Genomic DNA, 11,594 nt, shown 5'->3' on the forward strand with positions numbered 1-11,594 from the left:
CTCACCCCCTTTTACCATGGGAAAATACTATCATAAGCTGAAGTTACACACGCTTTCATTTCCAACCCCTACCCCGTCGAGTTTGCGGGAAGCTAAAATAGTGCCATCATTATTTTAAATTTTACAAATTTGTGCTCGGCGCTCTGTGCTCTGCATTTAGAAATTTTGTCGGCAACTCTCGTGCCAACACAATTTGAATAAAAAAGTTGGCGAACGTAATAAATCACATTATACAACAGCGTCTGTGGAAATAATGGGTGTCGAAGTGCCTTTCCCACTTTCACGCTGAAATGAGAGGTGGATGTCTCCGCACAGCGCCCGAGGAGATTTCCTTCTTTTCTCTTTTTTTCCCCCTAATCACCCATTTTGCCCGTTCGGTCATTCCTGTGGTAAGAATTAGGAGTTAATTAGTACAACAATATGCTCAGGTTTCCTCACCGCCAACCAAAACAGAAACCAACACAAGTCGGAGTAGCTAACTGAACATCAGAAGTCACACTTTTATTCGACGAAGACTCGATGAAAGCCAAGAATAGATTAAATCAGCATGCTGCCGTCAATAAAAAAAAAAAAAAAAAAAAAATCCGCGATTACATACTAGCATACAGACGTACTCCACTACCTAATTAATTAATCATGTGACCACTCGGCAAGCTTTGTACCATTCAAGAATAATCGAGATCAACTGAAAATGACCTGATATGAAAGCGAACCAGTTCTATCTCCTCTGGTCTGCTCTGTAACATATTAGGGCGAGCAGTGTACACATTAGTATGCCTAGGCTGATACCCGGTCCTGCGCTCGTTCCCATCACTATAGGGCTGATAGGTATATAGAATCCATTGCCGTTAGTGAAGTTAGTTTTTATCGTATTCACTTTAAATACCTTCGTTCTGCCTCCTTCTTCCTCTGCGCTACGTAGGTCAATATCATGTTAGATTCTTCAACTGATGAAGTGATAATAACAGCAGAGGAAATCCTGGATTTCATCGTCGTATTATTCAATTGATGTAAAGGACGATTACACTAAATTCTGTGTAGTTTCCCGTCGATTGACTTGTTGATCCCAAAATTACAATTAACAAACGTGATTATATCGATCGAAACTGGTCTTGAGGTATTTCCATCCTGCGAGAGTACGACGTTGATCTTGAATCCTTGATGTTTCAATGCTGTGAGTACACACGGGATATAATTTTATCTTATTGATATATAGATAGACATATAGAGTAAAAAATCTTTCGAGAAGAACGTTACTGACGTTGAGTGTATAAAGCGTGAACATTGCTGAAAATTAATCAGCAGACTGTTACAAAGCAGACGCTGTACCTTCAAGTCTAATATATAGCCGGCGAAAATAAAAATGAAAAAATTGTACTAAAGACTAGTTTGAATTGTCGTATTTTGAGAGTTTTTGTAGAACATACTCTATGAGTATGATTAGGATATGAGAGTGGCGTCTCAGCGATTACTAAAGAATCATATGCGCAAATGTAACACCCAGAGTGAATCGTGTTAGCATGATGAAAAAAAATGGAATGCCAATGACGTGTCACATTCTACACACATGAATAACGCAATGCCAACATTTTAATTTAAAAATTGTCCAGAGAACATGTAAGTAACACTTATCATTATTGGGAGATCTAATATCATTAGAAATTTAATTAAACAATTAGAATACTAACAGAGGAAAAAAGTAAAATAACCTCGGAAATTATTAGTTGTTTTTTTCTCTAATCAGTTTTTTCCCGTTCATTTTCTAATAATCCGAACGGAAAAAATGTGTGTTAAATTGTTATTAACGTTATCAAAACACTAAATTACATAACAAATTTTTACGATCTAAGACTCTAAATGATACCAAGAATTATAAAATAGAGTCAACTGAATTACTTGTTTGTATGATCGTCACATTTATTATGAGAGCATGCAATTAAAATTTTATTACTTATTTATATGATACAATCGATCATAAAAAGAAAATGTATTTATATATATTTTTCGTTTTTTATTACATTCTCGGTGTCATTCTACCAACAAAATGACAACACGCACGCAGTGAGGAGAATTCCTTTGGATGAGGTCTTCCCTGTTATTTCTTATTAAAAATATAACATCTATAAAATAAGAAGTTTATATCTGTTCACTTCCATGTAACTACAAATCTGACAGTTAATATGACGTACCCCTCAGAAGTTTACATCATTAATTTCATTTTTGTTAGAGCCATAAAAACACGACAATCCTGGCTTATCACAAAAGTTCGTTGGATGGCAAGCCTTGGATTAGGACTTCTTAATGTTTTTTTCAATGATGAACATTGGACTGGCCTAGCTTTTAGAAAACGATGTTTTATCATGGTATATCAGACGGTAGAAGTAGATAGATGGGTACGAGTAATGTTATCGCTATGGTACCCAGGTAGTCATGGAAAAAAAATATTCCAAAAGCGAAAAAGAATACAAGAGGAAGAAGAGAAGAAAAGAAAGCAAAGTGACGTGGAATGAATATGGTTCGGGTGAAAATACATAGTGTGTCGTCATATAGAATTTACAATTTAATTTTGAAAGTAACAATGAAAATTTCAACAAAAAAGAATTATGTGTAAGGGGGAAGATGGAAAATAAAAAACGCTCGAGGAACAAACTAGAAAAGGAACATTAGAGTTTTTCTTTGTGGAAATTCTCATTTTCAACAAAACATCGTTAACACAAAATTCGTGAAGTTTCAAATTAAAATGGGTAGGTTTTGAATTACCGACCGATAGTTCCTAAACATTGAAACTTTTTTTTCAACCCATAAAAACAATTTATTGAATGTTCTCTGTTTTTATACCTATACCTACCCCATTGAAGTTTTTCCATTTCATTGGTTGCTCTTTTTTTTCTGTTCGCTTTGATAAAGATAAATAATTTATTTTGTAGGTTTTTGTGTTTTTGTTTTCGAATAAAAATAATGAATAATCTCTTGAACATTTTACGTTGTAGTGTTGCTTTTTTATGGCCATTTTAACAAATAGTACGATATGTATCCTATTATTTATCTACGTTCTATGCCACAATAGGTACAGGCTATAACGCATGTTCAATGATTGAGAATCGAGGTTGTAGGTACTCAAATACAATATAGATATTCATAATGCGATGAAATCACCTGAAACTACATAATTTATTGTCCATGTAGTCATTATTTTTTCATGTTATCAGGATGATTAACTTCAATATTAGGTACTTTATAGCTACCTATTGAACTACATAATATATAACAATTCACATGATTATATGTATCTATGTAGTTTACGCTATTTCTTGGTATTCCTGATTTTCCCTTTTCCAGTAAAATGGTCGATAAGTTACTTGAATTCCATTTCTGGTTATACCCTGTTGTCTTTAGTCCATGTTGTATGGATAGGTATTATCTATTCAAAGTCTTCGTATTGTACCTAGAAGGTAATTTTTATTAAATCTATCTATCGTACTTGGGTTCTTATCGCTACGATGTTGTTTCATTGTTTGGCCATGCTATGTTTAGAATACAATGCTTCAATATTCTGCTACAATCTACATGTTGTCTACAGGGGATACAGGAGAACTCAGAAGAATGGGAAGTTAACAAATACATTTTATTGTATTGTATGCAGATATTTGTGTTGCTGTTTGATAAAATAATGAATGATTGTTCCATTCTCTGTCTGTGGTATAATAGAGCTCGCTTGAATGTCATTATTATGTTTTGTTATAGTGTGCTGCGCTTATGGCGATTCGGGGAGAAGATTATAAAAGTGTACGTAGGTACTTGTAGAGAAGAGAAAGATAAGATCAGTCAGATAATTAAAACAATAATAAACTCACTGAACGTGTACGCTATTTGAATATTCTTTAGCTGCTAGGGAATTCATGGAACCTAGGAACATTTCATAGATGTAGATATGTTTCTGAACGAAGCACTCGTGAAATTATCTGACACTAATGTCATCTTACTGAACATTCATGGAAAACGTGGGATTTCTACAGAACCTCTGAAGTGTCGTCCCAGTTAATTAATCGCTAATACTTGTCTGTTGATATTTCAATGTGTTTTCATGAAAATAATGTTGAACTCTACATAATCTCTCCCACAGAAACTATGAACTCAACTATGTGAACTAATTAAGTGGAAATTGAAATGATCTCATTACAGAGTTCATACAACGCATCGTTTAGTACTCATGCCATTACGAGTATCTCAAGGTTTTACGGCAATCAAAGACGTTTACAAATAAGTTTTTCTTTATTCAAACAATGTTAGCGATGTATTTGTAAACATGACCATTTATAATCAAGTAGAAATCGTTGAGCCATAATGAAACACGATTCCATGAACATTGGCGTGAAAATTCTATTCAAAACCAAGGTCAAGATTTTCCTAATGATTATGGTTAGGAAATAAATAACAAATGGTTCGTTCTTCAATAGGTACACCCTGAGTGCCGAGTACTTAATAAAAGAAACATACTGAACACTAAAGACTATACCTATTATGCTCTTTTATAATCTACCAATTCTACCATTAAACTTCGGTTTTTCATTGTCTGAAACGTAGGTAGGTACCTAAGAACGCCTTGTAATATTGTTCATTACCAAAAACTACCCTGTCCTCGAATCGCCTTCCAGTCAGGCCCGATATATCTAACGCCTTTGATCTTCGTTCACCCCGAATGAAAGCCTCGTGTTCTCAATTCGCATGCCTTGATTCGGAATACCAAAACCAAAACTAAATAATATGAAACACCTTCCCCCCAACCTGCAATTCAGATTTTATTCATCGACTAATTTTTATTTCACCGTCTGATGTCTACTCAGGGCCCTGTTTCAAGAGACGAGCACATGGAAGGAATAAAATATAAAATGGAAAAATGTGCTGTTTTTCGTAAATAAGATTGCAATATTTATAATACTCATTGGTCAATGTATTAGTAATGTTTGCTATCAAATCTCTCTTGAGCTCCTCTTCGAGAATAAAAATTTCCCTCGTCTGATGTCTACGCAGGGCCCTGTTTCAAGAGACGAGCACATGGAAGGAATAAAATATAAAATTGAAAAATGTGCTGTTTTTCGTAAATAAGATTTCAATATTTATAATACTCATTGGTCAATGTATTAGTAATGTTTGCTATCAAATCTCTCTTGAGCTCCTCTTCGAGAATAAAAATTTCCCAGGTCGTAAAAGAAAATAATATCATGCAACGGAACCCCCATGTACTTCACAATAATAAAATTCAAAATGGGTTTATCAAGTTGGAACATATTTTTCTTTTTTTTATATATTAGAATTCTCATTATATTATTTTAAACAAACAAAAAAGTATAAAGCGTTGTGTTTTTTGAAAATTACGTTATTACGTTAGATTCAACCCTCGTTGAAGTTTGTTTTTGCATCAAAAATGAAAGATAGGGAAAGGGGGGCGTATATATATATTAGAATTCTCATTATATTATTTTAAACAAACAAAAAAGTATAAAGCGTTGTGTTTTTTTGAAAATTACGTTATTACGTTAGATTCAACCCTCGTTGAAGTTTGTTTTTGCATCAAAAATGAAAGATAGGGAAAGGGGGGCGGAGGGGGTATTCGAAATATTTATTATCATAATATTATTTTGGGATTATAAAATTCCTCTCGGTTTTGCAGGAAACATTAAAAAAATATATTCCAACTGGAATGAGAGGAGCAAATACTAAATTTTAATTTTAATAAAAATTCATACAAAAATAACATCATTGTTGCAACAGCGAAAAAAAAGTTCCGTTTATCTCTAATGGGCAGTTAATAAAAAAAACTCGAAGCCTTTTTGAAAACAATTTAAATGAGAATAATGAATCATTAAAAAAGAGTATTTTTTGGCTCGTTACTGAAGAAACTGGAAAAACAAACGAATATTAATTTGTTGAGAAATGAGTTCGCCTGCACCTTCTAAATAGCTATATTTTCTTGGACATTTTGACATCAATAAAAAAAGAATGCTTTAACTAATCAACCTAAAAGACAAACTTAGTTTATTCACTCGAAGCCTTTTTGAAAACAATTTAAATGAGAATAATGAATCATTCAAAAAGAGTATTTTTGGCTCGTTACTGAAGAAACTGGAAAAACAAATGAATATTTGTTGAGAAATGAGTTCGCCTGCACCTTGTAAATAGCTATATTTTCTTGGACATTTTGACATCAATAAAAAAAAGAATGCTTTAACTAATCAACCTAAAAGACAAACTTAGTTTATTGAAGGTAAAATTTATAGTTTATACCTACCCAGTAATTATAAATAGACATCTATCCATTTAATGATTATTATTTTATACTTTTATTTGCAATGGAAACAATATTATTGAAGTATATTTCAATTATCTCTTATTACTTGTACCTATCTAGTTCGCTTGAGTCTCATAAATCATCGATTTGACTAATTAATAAATAATTGATAAATTATTACTGACGGCTATACAAATGGCCGTAAGTGTACTTTGAAAAAGAAAAAAAAAATCAATCAACTGTACTCACTGACATGTGTCTGTATAATAATAAGTATGTACCGTGTTATTTTGCTCTACCCATACTTAGGTCAATCAACTGTACTCACTGACATGTGTCTGTATAATAATAAGTATGTACCGTGTTATTTTGCTCTACCCATACTTAGGTCAATCAACTGTACTCACTGACATGTGTCTGTATAATAATAAGTATGTACCGTGTTATTTTGCTCTACCCATACTTAGGTTTAATGGACATAAACACATCCATAGCTAGAAGGAATTGTAATTGAACAAGTCCCAGTAGTTGCTTTACTATAAACATTCCAAAATCTTTCATGTTCACTGCATCTCCTATATCTTCTCTTGGCAAGAGTTCATTTTTACTTTCTTCTTATTCTTCTTCTTAGTTTTTGTTTTGATGTTCGTTCGCGTTTTGCTTTTCAATAGAAGCAATCATTATTATTGCACGTCTCAGCGTTCAAAGAACTTCTTCTTCAAACCTAATGTATTTCTACATTTTAGTTTTGGCTCAGCTTCCAAGTTTTTTCTTTTCTAAATTGTACGTTTCAAAATGAGAAATTTAGTTTTTTTTTCGAGACTACCTTTAATTGATCTTAGTGGGAGATAATAGTAATTATTTCAACCACATTCGTGCTCGTTCCATTAATTTTTGAACAAAATTACCTATGTTTCTTTTATTAATGTATCGTCATGAACTTGGAAATTTATCTTGCGTGATTTAATACCAATTATAATCATAGCTTCAAATATCTAAGATTATGTTTCAAGTTGAATCAAAAATGTGAACTCTTTGGATAGAACATTAATAAATTCCACTTTTCTATGATGAAATCAATAATATTGTTTGCTGTAGAATTACACTACTTTTTGCAGTTTTACTGTGTAGAACTCAGTTTTTGAAAATAAGTAATTCGAGGGCTTTCAAAGATTACATTTGATGTCAGATCTCACTGTGTCATGTTTTCAGTTACAGTTGGACAAGCCCTAGTATTGCAAAATCCTCCAGAATCTTACTGAAAACCTCAAACACTTGAGTACTTTCATTGTAAAAACATCGCACTTGATAACCCAACTGATTGAACTTTGATCTTGAACGCAGTGTTTTCTGAACATCTTGTGTATTAGATTTAGAATTTCGAGTTTTTTTTTAAATTATTGTGTACAAACTGAATGAATGCTTTGAGTTTTTTCTTTTCTAAATCGATTCTCTTCCCTACATGTTTCATGTGGTAACATGAAAATAATAATATATACGATTTATTGGTTCGTATCTACTCGTATTTTTCCGGGAACAGAAAAATTCAGTCAGAGAATCTCCGTCTAGGCCGGGATCCGAACCCAGCACCTCCATTTTGAGAGTTAATATTCAACTATTCTATGTTGAACTGAGGACATTACATCCCAGGTTTATCAGCAAGAACACTTGTGACATACCAAAAGTTTTTTTTTGAAAATAAGATTCACAACCGGTGCACCGGCTAGAGTCCACCGGTTGATGAACACTGGTGGATTGGTGGATTAAAAAAAAATCTTTTCTAAATCGATTCTCTTCCCTACATGTTCCATGTGGGTTTGGAATTAAATCCAATTTATTATGGTGTTCCGCTGTTTCAGTTTTCACTGCAACGCGGGGTTCAATAATAAATACATGTTTCATGTGGGTTTGGAATTAAATCCAATTTATTATGGTGTTCCGCTGTTTCAGTTTTCACTGCAACGCGGGGTTCAATAATAAATACATGTCTCTAATTCGTCAGTTGTGAGTCATGCTATAGCCTGACTTTCACATCTCGCCGAGGTTGTGAACATAATTGATGTGTGCCTTGGTGAAATGTGTTCAGGCAGTTAATTTTCTTCAAGACAACTAATGCTAGCATGTCTTAACACGGATGAAAATTTTGCTTGAAAATCAAGACCTTTATGTGAACGTTACGAGTATAAGTCCTTAATTTATTCTAATTTCCTTTGTGTTTTTACCTCCAATGTTTTGTTAAAACGTTCTGTTTTCGTAAACCGTAATATATTGTGAACTACATTACTTTCTTGGGTTACATTTGTTTTGTTATTGTACATTTAGAAAGGGTAGGTAATCATAATAGCTATTTTACATCATTTTGTTCAGGAAAATGAAACAAACGTCAAGTGTGTGAATATTAACGATGTAATTGTCTAATCCTGTAAATTGTCTCATTAAACTTTTATGCAATGCCACTTCCTGTCCTAGAATGACGTGACAGTCTAAATTCTGAAGCACTAGGGACTTCCTGTGTTTTATTCTGACAGGCTAAATATAGCCATGCTCAAATTGAAGTTTTTTGTTCGATTGGGATTGGGCAATCAAAACTTGGCGGATATCTCCTAGATACAAATCCGCATGAATTATTGATTTTGTCGGTCGGTGATGCTTTTATCATTTTGTTCAGGAAAATGAAACAAACGTCAAGTGTGTGAATATTAACGGTGTAATTGTCTAATCCTGTAAATTGTCTCATGAAACTTTTATGCAATGCCACTTCCTGTCCTAGAATGACGTGACAGTCTAAATTCTGAAGCACTAGGGACTTCCTGTGTTTTATTCTGACAGGCTAGGCTAAATATAGCCATGCTCAAATTGAAGTTTATTGTCCGATTGGGATTGGGCAATCAAAACTTGGCGGATATCTCCTAGATACAAATCCGCATGAATTATTGATTTTGTCGGTCGGTGATGCTTTTCTATGAATAAATTTCAATCACCTTCAGACTTTATACCCAATGTCATGCCAAGACACATTTAAAATTAACCTAGAGCGCTGATATAAACAGCAAGAAATAAAAGTGGTCCTACTCTGTCCTTAATGTCTAGTCTCGAACATCAATGTTTCAATCCATTCGTTGGATTACCTCGATTACAGATTATATCTTTGGTTCAACACTTATTTCCGAGAGCTTTAAAAAATGAGAAGTTTCATAAATTTAATACCTCATAAGCATAAAAGGTTTTGCGCTACCCTCCAACATCACACTGCAATCCCATTAGATAATCCCGGCGGTGTTTTGATCATGTTTTTGCTTGGGTACTACAAAATTAGTCCTTAAGGTGTTTGTAGTATCAAGGGCTTTCATGTACCGTGCATAATTTTATTTTTGTTTACAGTACCTATAAATTTTATAAATCTCTTCAAAAGAAAATAAAATGTAAAAAATCAGATAACATTACCTGTGCACGGAATTATGAGGTTACAGCGCATATTTAGGTATATTGGTTTACCTTTATTCATAATTTAATTAAAATTAATGTCGATAGTAATTTGATTCAGTATCAAGGGCTTTCATGTACCGTGCATAATTTTATTTTTGTTTGTATAAATTTTATAAATCTCTTCAAAAGAAAATAAAATGTAAAAAATCAGATAACATTACCTGTGTACGGAATTGAATTATGAGGTTACAGCGCATATTTAGGTATATTGGTTTACCTTTATTCATAATTTAATTAAAATTAATGTCGATAGTAATTTGATTTAAAAAGGTAGGCAATAAAATTCAAAACCACGGAGGACTTGAGAGTATGAGAGTTGATGGCGTTGATTTTAATTGATTTGAAATCACCAAGTTATGAAAAAAAATCGAGATCACTCTAATACCACAAACAACTTGATTAAAAAAACGCCCATTCCAATATTAATTTTGCCAAAACGGTGTGCAGTAGATGATATTGTATTTTTAATACCTGTGAGAGAATATCTACTTCGTTTCTTTTCGTTAGTAAAAGCTTTCAAAAAATTGATGATTTCATAGGTACACAGAAAAAAATCTATTGACATTAAATATTTTATCTATTTAACGTTGTAGATAGAGAAGCATTATAGCGATAATAATTATTATTCTATGAGCTTTCAATACAGTAAAATTATTATGCACGGGTATTTTATTTACCTTTTTTTTTTCAATGGTGGCACCATTCCTCCGATGTAAAATGTCAACGCTAAAATCTAAAACACACATAAAATATGATAACATTATGGACAGGTTTGTAGGGGATTTTTTTTTTCTACTCTAAACATGGGGATTATTTTTTCATGTTGTTCCAACTCTGCATAGACTCAAAAACTTTGACATTATTTTATTAATGATTCTCTAAACATTATTAATTATTATTCATAACACCAACTCGGCTTTTTTAAGTCTTGAAAAAAAAAGAAGTTTCCACAACGATTATTTATCTTTCCAGGATAGAAAACATGAAATACAAAATCGGCGAACATTTTTCACTCCAACAAAGAAAGATCTTTGTGTACTTTTTTTTTAACGATGATAGCTTTGAGAGGGGAACTGAAAATATTTCAGTCAAAACCCCATCGGGAAATCAAACTAAGAAGATTTTTTAAAAGATCTTTGTGTACTTTTTTTTAACGATGATAGCTTTGAGAGGGGAACTGAAAATATTTCAGTCAAAACCCCATCGGGAAATCAAACTAAGAAGATTTTTTTCTTCTTCGAAAGATGTAATAATAATAACCATTCGAAAAAGGAGTTCTAGACTTAGGCTTTCTCACTAAAGCCGTCCAAAGACTCCATGGAAAGTTTGGAATCGTCAGAGCTATACTTATTTTTATAAATAGACACTACGAACTTATTTCTCCGAAACTCCGAACTAATTTCATGATAGGTATTTGTTATTCTGAATTCCTACAGAGAGATAATAATTTTGATTGGAGTATTTTAGATCTATTTAAGGAACTTGAATTCAGAGTATCCGTACGTAAACCGATACCTTGTAACGTGCCATTAGGCAGCGATAATTACAAGAAAGATATAAAAACGAAACATTTAGAATCATTAGCATTATTTTGCCTACAACCAAAGTGGGGCATTGAGAGGTAATTAGAAGACATTATCATTAAGGCGAGCCATTGCCTCATGTGGCGTTTCTCAAATTCATTAATTCCTCAATTTCGGCAGGTATGTATGTATCTAGTACGAGTAACTAACATATTTGCTCCGCTAGTCAATTTGGTTATCTACAAATCTATCCACCTCAATTTCGGCAGGTATGTATGTATCTAGTACGAGTAACT

The 11,594-nt window shown here is 32.8% G+C and overlaps 2 long non-coding RNA genes across 2 annotated transcripts; one reads left to right on the plus strand and one right to left on the minus strand.

Annotated features, from left to right (window-relative positions):
• Window positions 1-5,449: 5,449 nt before the first annotated feature.
• On the minus strand, window positions 5,450-6,317 carry LOC113470804. Its single transcript, XR_003393729.1, has 2 exons — window positions 6,239-6,317; window positions 5,450-6,018 (listed from the first exon to the last, which is right to left on the minus strand). It is a non-coding gene; the product is annotated as an uncharacterized LOC113470804 (long non-coding RNA).
• A 138-nt stretch (window positions 6,318-6,455) lies between these two features.
• LOC113470803 lies at window positions 6,456-7,538 on the plus strand. Its single transcript, XR_003393728.1, has 2 exons — window positions 6,456-6,598; window positions 6,757-7,538. It is a non-coding gene; the product is annotated as an uncharacterized LOC113470803 (long non-coding RNA).
• The last annotated feature ends 4,056 nt before the right edge of the window (window positions 7,539-11,594 follow it).

The sequence above is a fragment of the Diaphorina citri genome, unplaced genomic scaffold (genome assembly GCF_000475195.1).
Source record: "Diaphorina citri unplaced genomic scaffold, Diaci psyllid genome assembly version 1.1 scaffold1839, whole genome shotgun sequence".
NCBI classification, from domain to species: Eukaryota; Metazoa; Arthropoda; class Insecta; order Hemiptera; family Psyllidae; genus Diaphorina; species Diaphorina citri.